We start from the raw sequence: 15851 nt of genomic DNA, 5'->3' as shown, positions 1-15851 counted from the left end.
CCGATAGCTCAGTTGGCCAGACCGCCAGCTCTAGGAAGGGTTCTGGTCATCCCAAACGTCTTCCATTTAAGGATTATGGAGGCCACTGTGCTCTTAGGAACCTTAAGTGCAGTAGAATTTTTTTTGTAACCTTGGCTAGATCTGTGCCTTGCCACAATTCTGTCTCTGAGCTCTCAGGCAGTTCCTTTGACCCCATGATTCTCATTTGCTCTGACATGCACTGTGAGCTGTAAGGTCCTATATAGACAGGTGTGTGGCTTTCCTACTCAAGTCCAAGCAGTATAATCAAACACAGCTGGACTCAAATGAAGATGTAGAACCATCTCAAGGATGATCAGAAGAAATGGACAGCGCCTGAGTTAAATATATGAGTGTCACAGCAAAGGGTCTGAATACTTAGGACCATGTGATATTTCAGTTTTTCTTTTCTTTTTTTTTTTTTTTCAAATAACAGTTTTTATTATAGATTTTAGTGATACAAAATAAAGGAACATGGACATTCACAAACATTGTACAGTGTATCCATTTGTGGTATTAAACATGTGTTTTATATGGCTTAGCTGGTATTAGTTCCTATGGTAAAACAGGTAAGCAAATATAAACGTTCATTCAATTGCTGAGTTGTGTTCCAGTCTCCTTGACTGGAAAGGAACATGAAACACAAAGAAAAAAACTATTTTTGAAAAGAAGAGAAAAAAAAACAGAGTTATATGATCTAGTGGTATATGGACGTTGGGAATAGGATAGGAGGGAAGAAAAGAAAGGAGGGAAAAAAGAGGATGAGCCTTCTGGTTGGTTTTATTACCTGGTCATAGTGGGTCCTCCCGGAGGTGCCACAACTCCCAGACCCTGTTATGTGCCTCCAGCCTGTCCTGAATTCTAGCTGTCATTTTCTCCATCAGTTCTACATCTTTAATTCTAGAGTAAAGATCTTCAGCTGAGGGTGGGGTAGTACGTTTCCAGTTTAGGGCTATGATGCAGCGTGCTGCCGTGAGTATATGTCGTACTAATTTCTTATATGGTCTACAAATTTTTAATGGTGATAAGCCCAATAGGAAAAATTTTGGAGTCGCTTGGACTTCGACTTCTAGGAGGCGGGAAAGGAGGTGGCGAACCATCTCCCAGTACTGAGCCAGTAGTGGACAAGTCCAAAATAAGTGTATAAGAGTGCCTGGCATCGCCAGCATTTATCTGAGCTATTAGGGAAGTTGTATGAAGCACATCTGGAGTCATGTACCAGAAGTAGAGAATTTTGTATGAGTTTTCTTTATATAGTGTACACATTGAACTCTTCGCTGTCTGATTCCATATTGCCTGCCACTGCGCTAATGAAAGTTCTTCCTCAAGGATCTTCTCCCATCTGAGCATGTAATGATGTTTACCTTGCTCTTCCAGGGAGATGGTATTCAAAATCTTATATATTCCTGATATTAGTCCCTTCTGTGAGCTACCTGCTAAAATGGTGATTTCAAACGGGGATGGAGGTGAAAATTGCAGATTCGGGGCTATAGTTAGTGCATAATGTCGTATTTGTAGATACCCATAAAATGCTTGTCTTGTGTTTGGCCTGCAAGTCTGAAAAAGACAGGAGCCTACGGGTTCTGGGATCTACTATACTTCCAAAGTGGAACAAGCTCCTAGAGGACCAAGGGTGTGACATCTGATGTGTGAGGCTATCTGGCACCTTGGGGTTACAAACAAAAGATGTCAGGGTCGATCTTTCTGAGATTAGTTTGTTAGGGTGAGCCAATGTGCGCCAAGTCCGCTTTAACATGGACATGGGGCCCAGAAGGCGTTCTGGAGCTACCTCCGCATCTGCATTCCATAATAAGTTGTTCGGGTGTATTGGGGCTAGCCATAATTTCTCGATCTCTGTCCTCTTATTATATGATTTTTGAGTAAACCATGATGCCACAGCTCTCAGCTGTGTAGCTTGGTAGTATTTAACGATATTCGGGAAAGCAAGGCCCCCCTCACTGCGTGACGCCATCAACACTGTTTTAGAGATCCTATGTTTTTTGTAGTTCCATACGAAGTGAAGTAAATCTGATTGAAGCTTTTTCAGTTGTGTAAGTGGTATAGGTATAGGAAGTGTTTGGAAAAGGTACAGAAGCTTCGGGAGAATGGTCATTTTAATAGATGCAATTCGTCCTAGTAGGGAAATATGATGTTTTTTCCAGTGAAGTAATAAGGATCTAAAAAGAGGGGGAAAGTTTTCCTGGTACAAAGTATTAAGTTTTGGAGTGATGTGGATCCCTAAGTATTTCAGGGCAGTTGTTTTCCAATTGTAATTATAGTTAGATTTTAAAAGTGCAGTATCAGCGTCAGGGATGTTGATGGGTAGAGCTTCTGACTTTGAGGCATTAATTTTATATCCTGAAATGGCGCGGAATCGGTCCAACTCAGCGTGTAGATTTGGGAGGGAGATATGGGGTTGAGTCAGGGTGAGAATTATGTCATCGGCAAAGAGGGAAATCTTAAACTCTCTGTCTCTGACCATTATTCCCCGTATGCTTAAATTATTCCTGATGGATGCCGCTAGGGGTTCTACACACAGCGCGAATAACAGGGGCGATAGCGGGCACCCCTGTCTTGTGCCGTTTGAAACTGTGAATGATGCTGAGAGTGCAAAAGGAGTTCTGACCTGCGAGGAAGGATTGGAATATAGATGTTTTATTGCCTGCAAAAAAGGGCCCCGGAAGCCCATGTGGCTCAATGTGGCGAACAGGAACGGCCACCCCAGACGATCAAAAGCTTTCTCAGCATCTAAACTAAGTAGCATGGAAGGGGCGCCGTCCCTGTTCGCCACCTCCACCAAATCTATCACTTTTCTAGTGTTATCACTTGCTTGTCGCAATGGGACAAACCCTACCTGATCTTTATGGATCAGTGATGGTAGGATCGTGTTCAGGCGATTAGATAAGAGTTTAGTGAAGATTTTTAAGTCAGAATTTAACAGCGCAATAGGCCTGTAATTTGCGCATATGGAAGGATCTTTATCTGGTTTGGGAATCAGGGTGATGAAGGATTTCTGCATTTCCAAGGGAATTTGGGTGTCTTGAAGGAAAGCATTAAACAGTCTGCGAAGATGGGGTAGCAAAAGAGGAAGAAATGCTTTATAATATTCGTACGGGAACCCGTCCGGGCCCGGGGCTTTATGGGACGCTAGGGTTTTAATAGTGAGTTAAATTTCCTCGTCAGTGATCTGTGCATTAAGTGCTAACAGATCTGATGATTGGATATGGGGGATTCCACTTTGTTCTAGATATTGTTTCATCGTGTGGGTCAGGTCAGTAGAGGGAGGGTTGCTGGGTATGCCAGGGTTGTTGTAGAGTTCTTTATAGAAGTCCGCAAATGTGTGTGCAATGTTTTCAGGATGTGATAGTGACTGTCCCATTTTGTTTTTAATCTGATTCGGAGTTTGCATATGGGATCTCTCCCGTAATTTGTTAGCTAAAAGAGAGTGTGCCTTATTCCCTTTGTCGTAGAACATTTGTTTCAGCCTAGTTAGGGCTTTCTCAACCTGTCCCATAGCTAGATCACGGAGAGTTGTGCGGAGATTAATTATTTTCCTTAGGTTAGCTATTGTGGGGTTGGTCTGGAGCTTATTTTCAAGTGTTCTAAGTTCACTTTCCGCCTTTATTTTGGCAGCTAAAGTGTCTTTTTTTAATGCTGATGAAATCGCTATACATTTACCCCTAAGGACCGCTTTGTGGGCCTCCCAAAGAGTAGGGAGTGAAACTTCCTGGTTGGAATTTTCTAGAAAATAGAGCTTGAGTGTAGAGTTTAGTTCCGCTAGGGTCGGTTGGTGTTGGGGGAGGAATGTATTCAATCTCCAGTTATAGGGTCTACGGACAGGGGTGCCTAGGTCTAGCGTAATTAAAATGGGGGCATGGTCTGACCGTGAGATAGGGCATATTTGCGCCTTGCGTGTCAGTTTTAGAGTGAAATTATTAAGGAAAAAGTAATCAATGCGTGTGTGTGTGCAGCGGGGAGCTGAGTAGAACGTATACTGTTGGCCTCCTGGACATAGAGCCCTCCACGCGTCAAAGAGCGCATATCGTCTAGTGATCTGTCTGAATAGTCTCGAGTCTCTATGGACCCTAGATTGAGGAAGCGTGGAGGGCTATTGTCTGGCGGTCCGCCGTGGGCGACTGAACAAGATTAAAATCACCTCCCAAAATAAGAACCTTAGGGGTAGATCTGAATATTCGAGATATTACCTTGGAGAGAAAGCTATGTTGTTTAGTATTAGGGGTATATAGTGCACACAACGTTATTTCTTGTGTTTGCCATAGTCCTCTCAGAATAATGAAGTGGCTGTTAAGATCATAGTATTGGGACACGCAAGTGAAGGGAGCCCCCCGTTTAAAAAGTATGGCCACTCCAGCCTTTTTACGACTACCCGAAGCTATATATATTTGGGAGTAATATCTGGATGCAAATGCGAACGAGCCTTCCCTATTATAATGGGTCTCCTGGACCATAACAGTATCAGCTCCTGATTGTCTAAACTCCCTCAGTGCCAGATGTCTGTTCCTATTAGAGTGCAATCCGTGTACATTTAATGATAGTACCTTAGTCATAGTGGTGGTGGATCAGTGTGTGTGAGTGTACGCTTACCTAGTGGCGACTTGTCAAGTTTCGAGATCCCAGGATCAGGGTAGGCACTCTCCGGGAGGAGACCAGGAAGCTTCATGCACATAGTCATGCACAAGAGAAGGTGGCTAGAAAGAAGGAAAGAGAGAGGGGACTGGGGAGGAGAGAGAGAGAGGAACAGTTAATGCACAAAAATAAGACAACATCAACCCTGCCAACAGGCCTAGACCAGAACGGATTTCCGCGTGAGCCTCCATCCCCATCCCAATTAGGGCGGACAAAGAGGCCCACCCAGGAGCCCGTGTTCCGTCAACAGTGATTTCCAAACCGTACACAGCCTAATACTGTGCACCAGTAGCTAGCTAGTGTAAAATAGAAATAAAAAAAAAAAAGGGGGGGGGTGGTGATAAACGATGGCTTCAATGCCTTTCAACTCGGAGCTTATCTAAGATTAGCCCTTACTAGTGAACTAAAGTTGGGCGTAGGGGTATATTCAGGTGGGATGATCCAGGGTCTTTTTAGACAAAATGCTAACTGGACAGTTCTATTTGCTGCGCCTAAGTGCTCGAGTCCCTGTGCTGTTTGTTGTTGTAGTAGAAGCGGATCAGCGATCCTTATGCTTGGTGGGTTTGCGCTGGGTATCCAGATTTCTAGGCCGATTGGATGCAGACACCTTTTGCCAGGTAGTAGGTGGCGGTGGGGGAGTAGCAACTATGTCCCATTCTGGTAATTGTGGAGTTGGTATTTCAAGGATGTCACAGAATGCACGAAGGTCTTCTGGGTATCATAGGACAGCGGATTTACCCTGATGCTTTGCTGTGAGGCTAAAAGGAAAGCCCCATCTGTAGATAATGGGTTCTTTCTGCAATTGCTGTAGAAGAGGTTGAAGAAGCCTCCGTTTTTGCAGGGTTATCCATGATAGGTCCGGGTAAAGTTGTATCTGGACTTCCATATAAGTTATTTTGCGTGCCAAACGTGCTTGTCTCATGATTTCCTCTTTAAGAGGATAGAAGCTGATTCTGCAAATAACGTCTCTAGGTTTGGGGTAGCGCCTTTGGGCCTAAGTGCTCGGTGGGCTCTGTCCATTTCTATGTGCTTAGTAGAGGGTTCCCCAATGAGATTTTTGAAGATAGATTGCAAAATTGTTTGCAGGTCCTCTGTGTTTTCTGATTCCGGGATGCCTCTCACCCGTATGTTGTTACGGCGCCCCCTGTTGTCCAAATCTTCTATATGTCTCTGCATATCTCTTAGCATTGCTCTGTGGTCTGCTCCCTGGAGTTGTGTTCTATGGACCGCTAGTTTAGTTTCTTGTATTTCTTCTTCAGCCATTTCCATTCTGTCTGCCAGATGTTTAAGGCCCGTTTGGAGTATTTGAATTTCCGTGCGACATGTAGATTTCACGTCCTCAATTAGTTGTCTGAAATCCTCTTTTGTGGGCATGGCTTGCAAATATGTATGCCATTGTTGAGGCAAATGTGGGGGCATGTATGAGTCTCTTGTTGGACTGTAGTGGTGGCGAGGGGGGGATGATGCACGTGGTGGGGAGTGTGGCGTTAAAGCACCTGCTTCATGGTTGAGCTGCACTCCAGTTGCTGGGGGGTCTCATGAGTCTATGCACGCCCCTATTTGTTGCTGCTGCAGGGGGGGTCTGGTAATAGAGTCCTCTGCTGGGAGGGAGAATGAAGCGCTTGCCTTCTGTGCATAGGATGGTATTGAAGGGGAAAGCCGCCTTGATGCACTGGGGTCTATGGAGCGGGACATTCTTTGCGCTTTGGGGGGTGGGGAGGTGACATCCACTGCCCGTGATCCCTCATTTAAACCATCAGGGGTCGGTGTGTTCCAGCTTGTGGGCCTGCAGGGCTCGGCAGAGGAGGAAAATCCTGGGACAGGTCTGAGGAGTCCGTGAATACAGGCTCCATGTTCTGTGAGAACGACTCCGGAGCCGTTCTTAGGAGCCTCGGGAACGCCGCCGAGCACTGAGTGTAGTGCGTGGGGGAGGCGGGCGGCATGGCAGACCGGGACTCCTCAGTGGGGATGTTTAGTTGGTGGTGGGGACTCACCATTCCCATGTCGATGACGATTGCTTGGGGGGTCACCGTGTCCCGCTGGGGTCCCTCTGAGAGCTGTTGCTCAAGATGAGCCGGCCGTGGAGACTGGGCGGGACTCCTTGGTGTGTGAGCTGGAGTGTCCGGCGCCATATTGGCCTCCTTGCCCTGGGACATTCCGGGCTGTGTAAAATAGGAACAGAGGTCCGTAGGAGCCCCTGGAGGCAGTAGGGATGATCCTCTAGGCTTAGAGGATCTAGTGGTCCTGGATTTGCCCATGTAGGTGCGGTGGAGATACCCCAAAGTACGCCGTTTAAGCTGTGGGCTTAGAGAGCTGAGGAATTAGGCTGCCATCAGGCTCGGCTTCCGGTCACGCCCCAGTTTTTCTTTTTTAATAAATCTGCAAAAATGTCAACAATTCTGTGTTTTTCTGTCAATATGGGGCGCTGTGTGTACATTAATGAGGAAAAAAAATGAACTTAAAAGATTTTAGCAAATGGCTGCAATATAACAAAGAGTGAAAAATTTAAGGGGGTCTGAATTCTTTCTGTCCCCACTGTATAATTCATCAGGAAGATCAATGAGGCTGAGTGTTTTATAGTGTCTTCAAGACATGTCCAGAGCAGTCGAGGGCTCCTCTATCCACTTGCGCCACACCTTATCGTATTTTTTGGGGCAGCCCCTTTTCATGTATTTACCTTTGTACAGAGGTAGACTACTGAAAAATAACTTATAGCAAAAACTACATTATTCCATCTTCACTAGCCCCCTAACCTAAATTAACCTAGAAATCCCCCAGCTAACTGCCCATTTACCTCAGTAATAGCCATGCCTGCACAGTGTGCCCTCACACACTTGTGTAGAGCCATATGTGTCTTTTACTAATTTGACTTGGTCCACTATCTGGAGTTGATCAGCCTTGGGAAAAGCATATTACATATCATGCGCAAACTGTTGGCGCTATATAAATTCTGTATAATAATAATAATAATAATAATAATACGTCTGTAAATACAAAGTTGTGATCAGAGCTCTTGAGCAGTATTGGAATATTTCTGTATGTATAAATGTGAATTAGGGACCTTCTTCGATTGTAAGCTCCTTGAGAGTAGGGACTGATGTGAGTGTACAATATAGCTGTAAAGTGCTGTGTAAATTGACAATGCTATATAAGTACCTATAATTAATAAATAAATCATTTCAAGGATCTGGGATTGGTTGGTGACTACATTACCTTGTACTCAGGATGATGGGCCATGTAAATATTATACGTTTTAGCACTGCATGAAGCCCCTGAGATGGCCAAGTGAATGAGAGAGCAGGTAAAACCTAAAGAATTATTTCTGGTTATTGGTGGACTTGGCAGTTTACTGCTCTGAATGTACAGAGAAGCTCATGTGAAGGGTAACCTATTGCAGGTCATCATACAGTTAATCTGTGAGAGTCCAGGATTGTGTGGAGGTTTTGTCATAAAACACTCAAGTACACTGCAGAGATAAAACTCTGTCCTGTGATCTTACACTTTGGGGTCATTAAGGGAATGGTCATTGTACACTGAGGAGCTGAGCCATAAGATGGAAAGCAAATAGACAATGCAGGAAACCCACTCAGATAAGGTCACTGTATGGAGGACTCTTGTCCTTTCATCTGCAGATGTACAGTATGTTGGCAGCATCAGTGTAAGTTTTAGCACAGTCTTTTATTTATTTATTTATTTTTAACAGATGAGAAATCTTTACAAATCAACTAAAGTTTTCTTTGATAAATGTATTTGTTGGACTGATGTTTGGCTGCAAGTTAGATATGTGGCAATTAAAGTTCCCTGTCTATTCTATGATGTGTTAGAATGACTTGCGCTGTAACCACTCCAACATAGACTATGAGAACATGATACCTGCTTATGTAAATAGTTTTCTCTCGTCAGTTCATACTTCATCTAAACATCATTGGATGACACTATTTAGAGGAGCAAAGAACACAAAACCCACAACACGCTGCTCTTCAGAAACAAATTCTTCCTTTACATACTAAAAGCAGAAAGGAAACTGAGGATTCAGAGCTGGAGTACACTTACATACACATACAGTATCTCACAAAAGTGAGTACACCCTTCACATTTTTGTAAATATTTTATTATATCTTTTCATGTGACAACATTGAAGAAATTACACTTTGCTACAATGTAAAGTAGTGAGTGTACAGCTTGTATAACAGTGCAAATTTGCTGTCCCCTCAAAATAACTCAACACACAGCCATTAATGTCTAAACCGCTGACAACAAAAGTGAACACACCCCCAAGTGAAAATGTCCAAAGTGTCAATATTTTGTGTGGCCACCATTATTTTACAGTGTTGGCTAGCCTTATTTCCTCAGGCCCCTTCCACGCGTGGCAGGATTCATTGCAGTCCGTCTGCTCAGCAGGGAGAATCTGTCTGCTGATCCCTGCTGAGTAGCCCGATGGCTGGTCTGTGTCTGCTCTGCTTATGCAGAGCAGACACAAACACAGCCCACTCTCCTCTATGGGCAGTCAGATGTACACAGACTGCCTGTTCGTTTTTAAAGCCAGCGCTCCAAAGAGGAGACTGGGGGGTCCTGAAAAACCGACAGGTGGACCCAATCGGTCTGCTAGTTTTAAAATTGGCCTAACTGGTAACAGTGCTCTAAATGAGGCTGTGAGCAATATACAATATGAACAGCAAGCTAGAAATTTTTTTTTTCTTTCTTTAAAATGTATTATTAACCTTTTTAATGCTGGCATCTCCCAACCCCTTTAAGAGGTTTATGTGACATCTGTGATTGACTGTCACGGTGAACTTTCGGTTAGGCGCCGGCGACTGTGTCGGGAGCGCGCCCTGCGCACATGCTCGACACAGCTGTATGGACAACAATTCACTCAAATATGTGGCCCTTCTGCGCCAAGGACCAGGTGCCGAGAGGCTGCAAGTTTGTGTGCGGCCAGCGCCAAGGGGTTAACTTATTTAGGGAAAAACATTGTTTTTTAACCACTTGCCGACCATCCACCGCAGTTGTACTGTGGCAGAATGGCATGGCTGGGCGAAACGACTTTATGTAACGTCACTTCGCCCTGTGGCCACTAGGGGGTGCTCGCCCCCTGCTCGTCCCTGAGCCGATGCGGGTGCCCGGCGGTCAGATCACCGCTGGGCTCCCGTGATCGCCGCTGACACACGGAGAACTGGGATCTGTGTGTGTAAACACACAGTTTCCGGTAATCTGAGGGGAGAACAGACAGATCAGATCATCTGTTCATACAGAGTATGAACAGCGATCTGTCATCTCCCCTGCACAGTCCCCTCCCCCTTCAGTTAGAACACACACTAGAGAACACATTAACCCCTTAATAAGACGCTATAACTTTTGGGCAAACCAATCAATATGCGCTTATTGCAATTTTTTTTTTTTATATATATATTTTTGGGGGATATTTATTATAGCAAAAAGTAAAAAATAATGCGTTTTTCTCAAAATTTTTGTTTATAGCGCAAAAAATAAAAACCACAGAAGTGATCAAATATCACCAAAAGAAAGCTCTATTTGTGGGGAAAAAAGGACGTCAATTTTGTTTGGGTGCAAAGTCGCACGACCGTGCAATTGTCAGTTAAAGCGGCACAGTGCTCTGGTCAGGAAGGGGGTAAAATCTTCCGGGGCTGAAGCTGTTAAAGTGTCATTAAACCCATATCATTAACATCTATCAATAAATGGTGTATTACATGCTGTTCATACTCAGTCACTATGAGGTGTGTTTTCTGTATTCTACAAAAACACTGGTTGATCCTGTTGTTCTTTGTCCCCCCTCCTGTCCATGTCCCCACTGCAGCTGGGGATTTTGCAAAGCAGTGTTGGCAGCTAGTGCACATGCTCGGCTTTCGGTGAGTGTCTATGCTGAGAATTTCCTCCCTAGCACTATAGAGTCACACATGTGGGCATATAACACAGCGGTAAATGACAGCCTCCCTCCTCCCCCATGCCCACTATCCAGCTAAACACAATGGGGGTGGGATATTACATGTGGATTAAGGGAGGCTTCACCTCCCTCTTATTCTAAGACACAGGCTGGAGGGGCATAAGACATTCTGTGATTGTCAGAAATCCGCCCACACCATGGTATTGCCAAAAAATAATAAAGATTTGATTTTTAAATATATATTTGTATGACCATTTAAAACCGTTTATTGATATTTATTTTTACTCTGTATTCCAAAGGCTTTTTTTTTTGTTTAATGTTGAACATGTGACCAGCAACAGAGGACTAGAAGCTCCTCCTGCCTATGTTTCCCTGCAGACAGGCTGGGAAAGATCTAGGTCATGTGACAGCTATATATCCATTCGGAAAAAGGTACTCAGATGTTTTTTTATTAAAATAATTACAGTGCCATCATCCACATACAGAAAGAGAAGAGACAATGACATTTAAACAGTGTGTGTTTAGTATCACTTTAATGCTGTGATTAGCAGTTATTGATAGTTTGGGTACAATTTATTTGCAGTTTTATGAACAAGATGTTGATGAACTTGCTGTGGCCTCAACTGTCCTAAAGATTCCTTTTGTTGCATATGGTGGACAAGTCTGTCACTACATGGGACACAGTGAAAGACAAGCACTCAAAAACAAACAAAAACAGAGTGTCAAACTACAAGGTAAACCATCTTGATTACCACTTCTCTAGTCCAAGTAATCCACTGCAGAGTCTAGGTGATCATACCACACTCAATAAAATTGTGTCATTGCATACAAGCACAAAAAAGCACTGCATAGTAATGCCTTAAAAAATGGAAACTTCCAAGATGTCTTGGTTGTCGTCATAGGTCTTACAGGCTCAGTGGGATCTACAGCTCTTTCTCAATGATGGCAATGGTGGTCCTTATTTAGGCCCATTATGCCTGAGGGTCCAGCTACTTCTTCCCTCTCATATGACCCCTATAGCTTCAGTGGCATCATTGGCTAGTCTGCCTGCCAGAAAAACATACAAATAAGACCAAATACTGTTGCACCCTACCTCCAGTAGTGTTTCTGAGACCAAACAGTGACTGGTTGTTCCATTCTGTCTGGAACCTCATAAAGAATGGAAGTGTTAAATGCAACTGTTAAATAAGTTGCTTAAGTTTATATTGCTTTGCCAAATTATTGCTTCATATAGGAATTAAGACACAGAGTCAGAAATCCGTGTATCAGTTCTTGAGCATAATGGACTGCTGCTCTTTAATCTTTCCAAGGCCTTTTATACAAACAATAGCATTAGCACAACCCCCCCACACAGGGCAAGGGTAAACAACAACAGGAGTCACCTGGGCTACGAACACAAGCTTCAACACCATGGCAATACAGTTACAAGAAAACAAAAGCAGAGTTTAACAGCCAAAAAGTTACATTCAAAACAGATTTACATGTAGTCATCATATTAAGTGAGAAAAATAAATCCCTGACCTTATCAATTTCCCCCTTTGACATCATCCTCTCCTTCCCCCTGGGTCCTCATGAATAAGTTCTAGTCAGTTTTTCCCCAGAGTCCTTTCCCTGACCGCGGGTTGTCAGAGGGGTAGAACCCATCCCCCTAGGTATTACCAACATCTTAAAATTCAAGAAGAGGAGTTTTATAGGAGTAGGGTGATGTCAATACACATTTATCGGTATTCCCTGTCTATTCTCCTAATTTTCCTATTTATTTTCCTGTATACACATATATTCGTGATTGTAAGTGATATTAATATTAGAATAATAATTACCATTGGACTTAACAACCAGTGAAAGGTATTGGTTGCTGTTGAAGACATTCCACTAAATATATCCCACCAATGTGGTGCAGTATCCTGTTGTATCTGTGAGGAAAGATGTACTAGTCTACCTTTGTCAATAATCGCGGATACGAGGTTATTCTGTAGGGTATGTTCTAGTGTTTCTATGTGTTGTCTTAACAACTCTGATTGTTCCAAAACCTGTTTTAGTGGTTCTAAAGAAATTATAAAGGGTGTAGTGTCAGTGAGATTATGTACCTCATAGACTGAAGAGAATATCTTATCGGCGTCTGGTTCAAAAAGATAGGTGTCGTTACCCCATTGTAATATTTTAATCTTTTTTATACATCCCGCAAACGGCGCCGATTTATTTAATGCTGACATGGTGCGGTTATCATTAGTAATGATACAAATATGCTGGGGTCCTATTTCTATGAATCTATTGTTCACATTTATCGGTGTTCTTTGCATTTTGCATATGCTAGTTTGGTATTTTAACAAACAAGGCTCATATACTGGGGAACTTCTGCCACATACCATTCCCTTATTAGTTCCTTCACATAGAGTTAAATCATGGGTTCTGTTTCCTTTATCTACATATTTCCCATATATTTCTGGATACCAAAACTCGTCTTTAATTACTAGTGGCATAACCACTATTTTACACATCTCCATTACATCTGCTACCCGGTATGCTTCAAACCTTACTTATTCATCTCATATCCTGAATCATTTGCTACTTTAGGATCATCTATACTCCATTCAAAAGTCATTGTTTCTTCTACCTCAAGTACATTAATACCAGGAGTCCATGCATGTATTTGTAAAACAACAATTTTCAACAGAAAATATGTCAGTAGATATTTCATCATGTTGTTTTCTCGGGTTGTTTCTTGCAGTGTGATGCGTGTATCCAGGTAGGTTTTCCTTCCAGCTTTACTGAAGTGGCTGTGGTCAGAAGCACTTGATAAGGACCTTCAAACCCTGGCTCCAATGTCTTTCTGGTGTGTTTCTTTACATATACATAATCCCCTGGTAGCAGAGTATGTGTACCTGCTATTGAATTAGGGTCTGGAAGAGAAGAATACCCACTTTTGTGGATCTTAGTTAGACGTTGTTGTAATTGTATTACATATGCAGTCAAACTGTCACATTGCAATTGCATACTCTGTGGAAAGTATAGACCTAATCTAGGCGCATTACCAAAAAGTATCTCATATGGGGACAATCCTGTTTTTCCTGTTGGAGTGTACCTTATAGAGACTAAAACCAAAAGCAGACATTCAGGCCATGGCTTGTTTAACCCTTGCATTGCCTTTTGTATTTTTAACTTTATTGTCCCATTTACTCTTTCCACTGATCCTGAACTCTGTGGGTGGTAAGGGGTGTGAAAACTTTGTTGAACCCCTAACATGGTCATCACATTCTGCATGATTTCTCCTGTAAAGTGTGTCCCCCTATCTGATTCTATGGTTTCAGGAAGACCAAACCTAGGTATTAACTCAGTGATCAGTTTCTTAGCTGTGGCTTTTGCTGTAGCTGTTTTTACTGGATAACTTTCAGGTCAACCTGAGAATAAATCGATACACACGAGGACAAACTCAAAGGGGCCGCTCTTAGGCATTTGTATGTAATCAATCTGCAGTCTCTGGAAGGGGTATTGGGCCCGGACCTGGTGTTTTCGTGGGGTTTTTACTCTCTGTCCTGGGTTATTCAGGAGACAGATTTGGCAGGCTGCACAGTAGTTTCTTGTAGTGCTACTGAATCCAGGGGCGAGCCATCCTTGGTTCACAATCCTATACATGGAATTGGAACTGACGTGTGTGGGTAGGTGAACTGCCGCTGCCATTTCTGGGTACAGAGAGGCAGGCAGGCATATTTTGCCTCCTTCCCTCCATACATTGTCAAGGTCTGGTGCTGCTCCCATCCTGACCCACTTATCTTTCTCGCTCTCCCCTGCTTGCTCCTGTAATTTACTCAGCTGCTGCCATGTTGGTTCTGGGATACTCACCTCTACCGCTGCTAAGGTCTCAGGGCTTCCTTCCCCTAGAGCTGCCTGTTTTGCAGTCAAATCTGCAAATGCATTTCCTTTTGCCTCAATTGTTTTTGCGCTCGTGTGTGCCGCTATCTTCATGATGGCCACTCGTTTAACCTTTTGAAGATTGTTCAGGACTCTCTTAATCCCTTCTCCATGTTTTACAGGTGTACCTGCTGCTGTCAGATAACCTCTAGCCCTCCATATGTGGCCATAATCGTGCGCTACACCATAAGCGTAAGCGGAGTCAGTGTAAATATTCCCTTCTCGTCCTTTTAAGTATTCTAGGGCTTGTTCTAAAGCTTTTAATTCTGCTTCTTGTGCTGACATGTGGGCTGGTAAGGGCTATGCTTAAATCACCTGTGTATCAGTACGGCATACCCTGTGTGATATTTACCCTTGTCATCAGCAAACCTACTGCCATCTATGTACAAAGTGTGCTCAGCATTTAAAATCGGTGTATCTGTAACATGTGGAAATCCCATTGTCTCCTGTTCCATGAGCTGAAAACAATCATGTTCATTTACTTCTTTAAACAAGAGTGTCAGGTACCTCATTTCCTTTCTCACTAGTACTATTAGCACTATCATTATCATTCCCCCTTGCCAAATCTGGTGACTGAAGAGGCAAAAAGGTGGCCAAATTTAAGGTTGTACAGCGTTGAAAAGTGACATTTGGAGGTAAAAGTAAAGTACACTGTAACCTTAATTGCCTAGCCATGGAAATGTGTTTAGGCTGTACCTGAGACAAGATTGCATGTATGTCATGTGTGGTATGCACTACAACTGGATTGTCTAGAACAATCTCTGATGACTTATCTATGATAATTGACACTGCAGCTACCGCCCGTACACAAGACGGTGAACCTCTAGATACTGGATCTAATGCTGCTGAAAAGTAAGCGATTGGTCTTTGTTTCACATGTGCCTGTGTCAGAACACCTGTGGCATGTCCAGTGATCTCAGCAATGTACAGATTAAATATCTTAGTATAATCTAAAATGATAAACGACTCATAAGCTACTTCTGTAAGCATATACGGTACAATTTTCAAACAATCGTATAATGGCTGCATCAAAGCGCTAGCGTGTGGTATCCATTGTCTACAATATGACACGATACCTAAAAACATACGCAATTGTTTGAAATTCCGTGGGGGTAACATTCCCTTTATCACTTGAACCCTCTCCTCAGTGAGATGTCTCGTACCCTGTGATATACAATGTCCCAAAAAGATAACTTTTTCCTGACACACTTGCAACTTTTTCTTATTAACCTTGCAACCTTTTTCTGCCAAAAATCGCAACAAATTAAGGGTGGTGTGCAAGCTTTCAGTCTTTCACTTATCTGTGGAATTAATCCTTCCATAAACTGTCTATTGAAGGCTCGGATCGTGACTGGCAGCTCTAAATCCATTCTCT

This window comes from Aquarana catesbeiana, linkage group LG08 (assembly GCF_042186555.1).
Source record: "Aquarana catesbeiana isolate 2022-GZ linkage group LG08, ASM4218655v1, whole genome shotgun sequence".
In the NCBI taxonomy this organism is placed as follows: domain Eukaryota; kingdom Metazoa; phylum Chordata; class Amphibia; order Anura; family Ranidae; genus Aquarana; species Aquarana catesbeiana.
The sequence above is the reverse complement of the archived record's forward strand: the minus strand, read 5'-3'. Positions refer to the sequence as shown.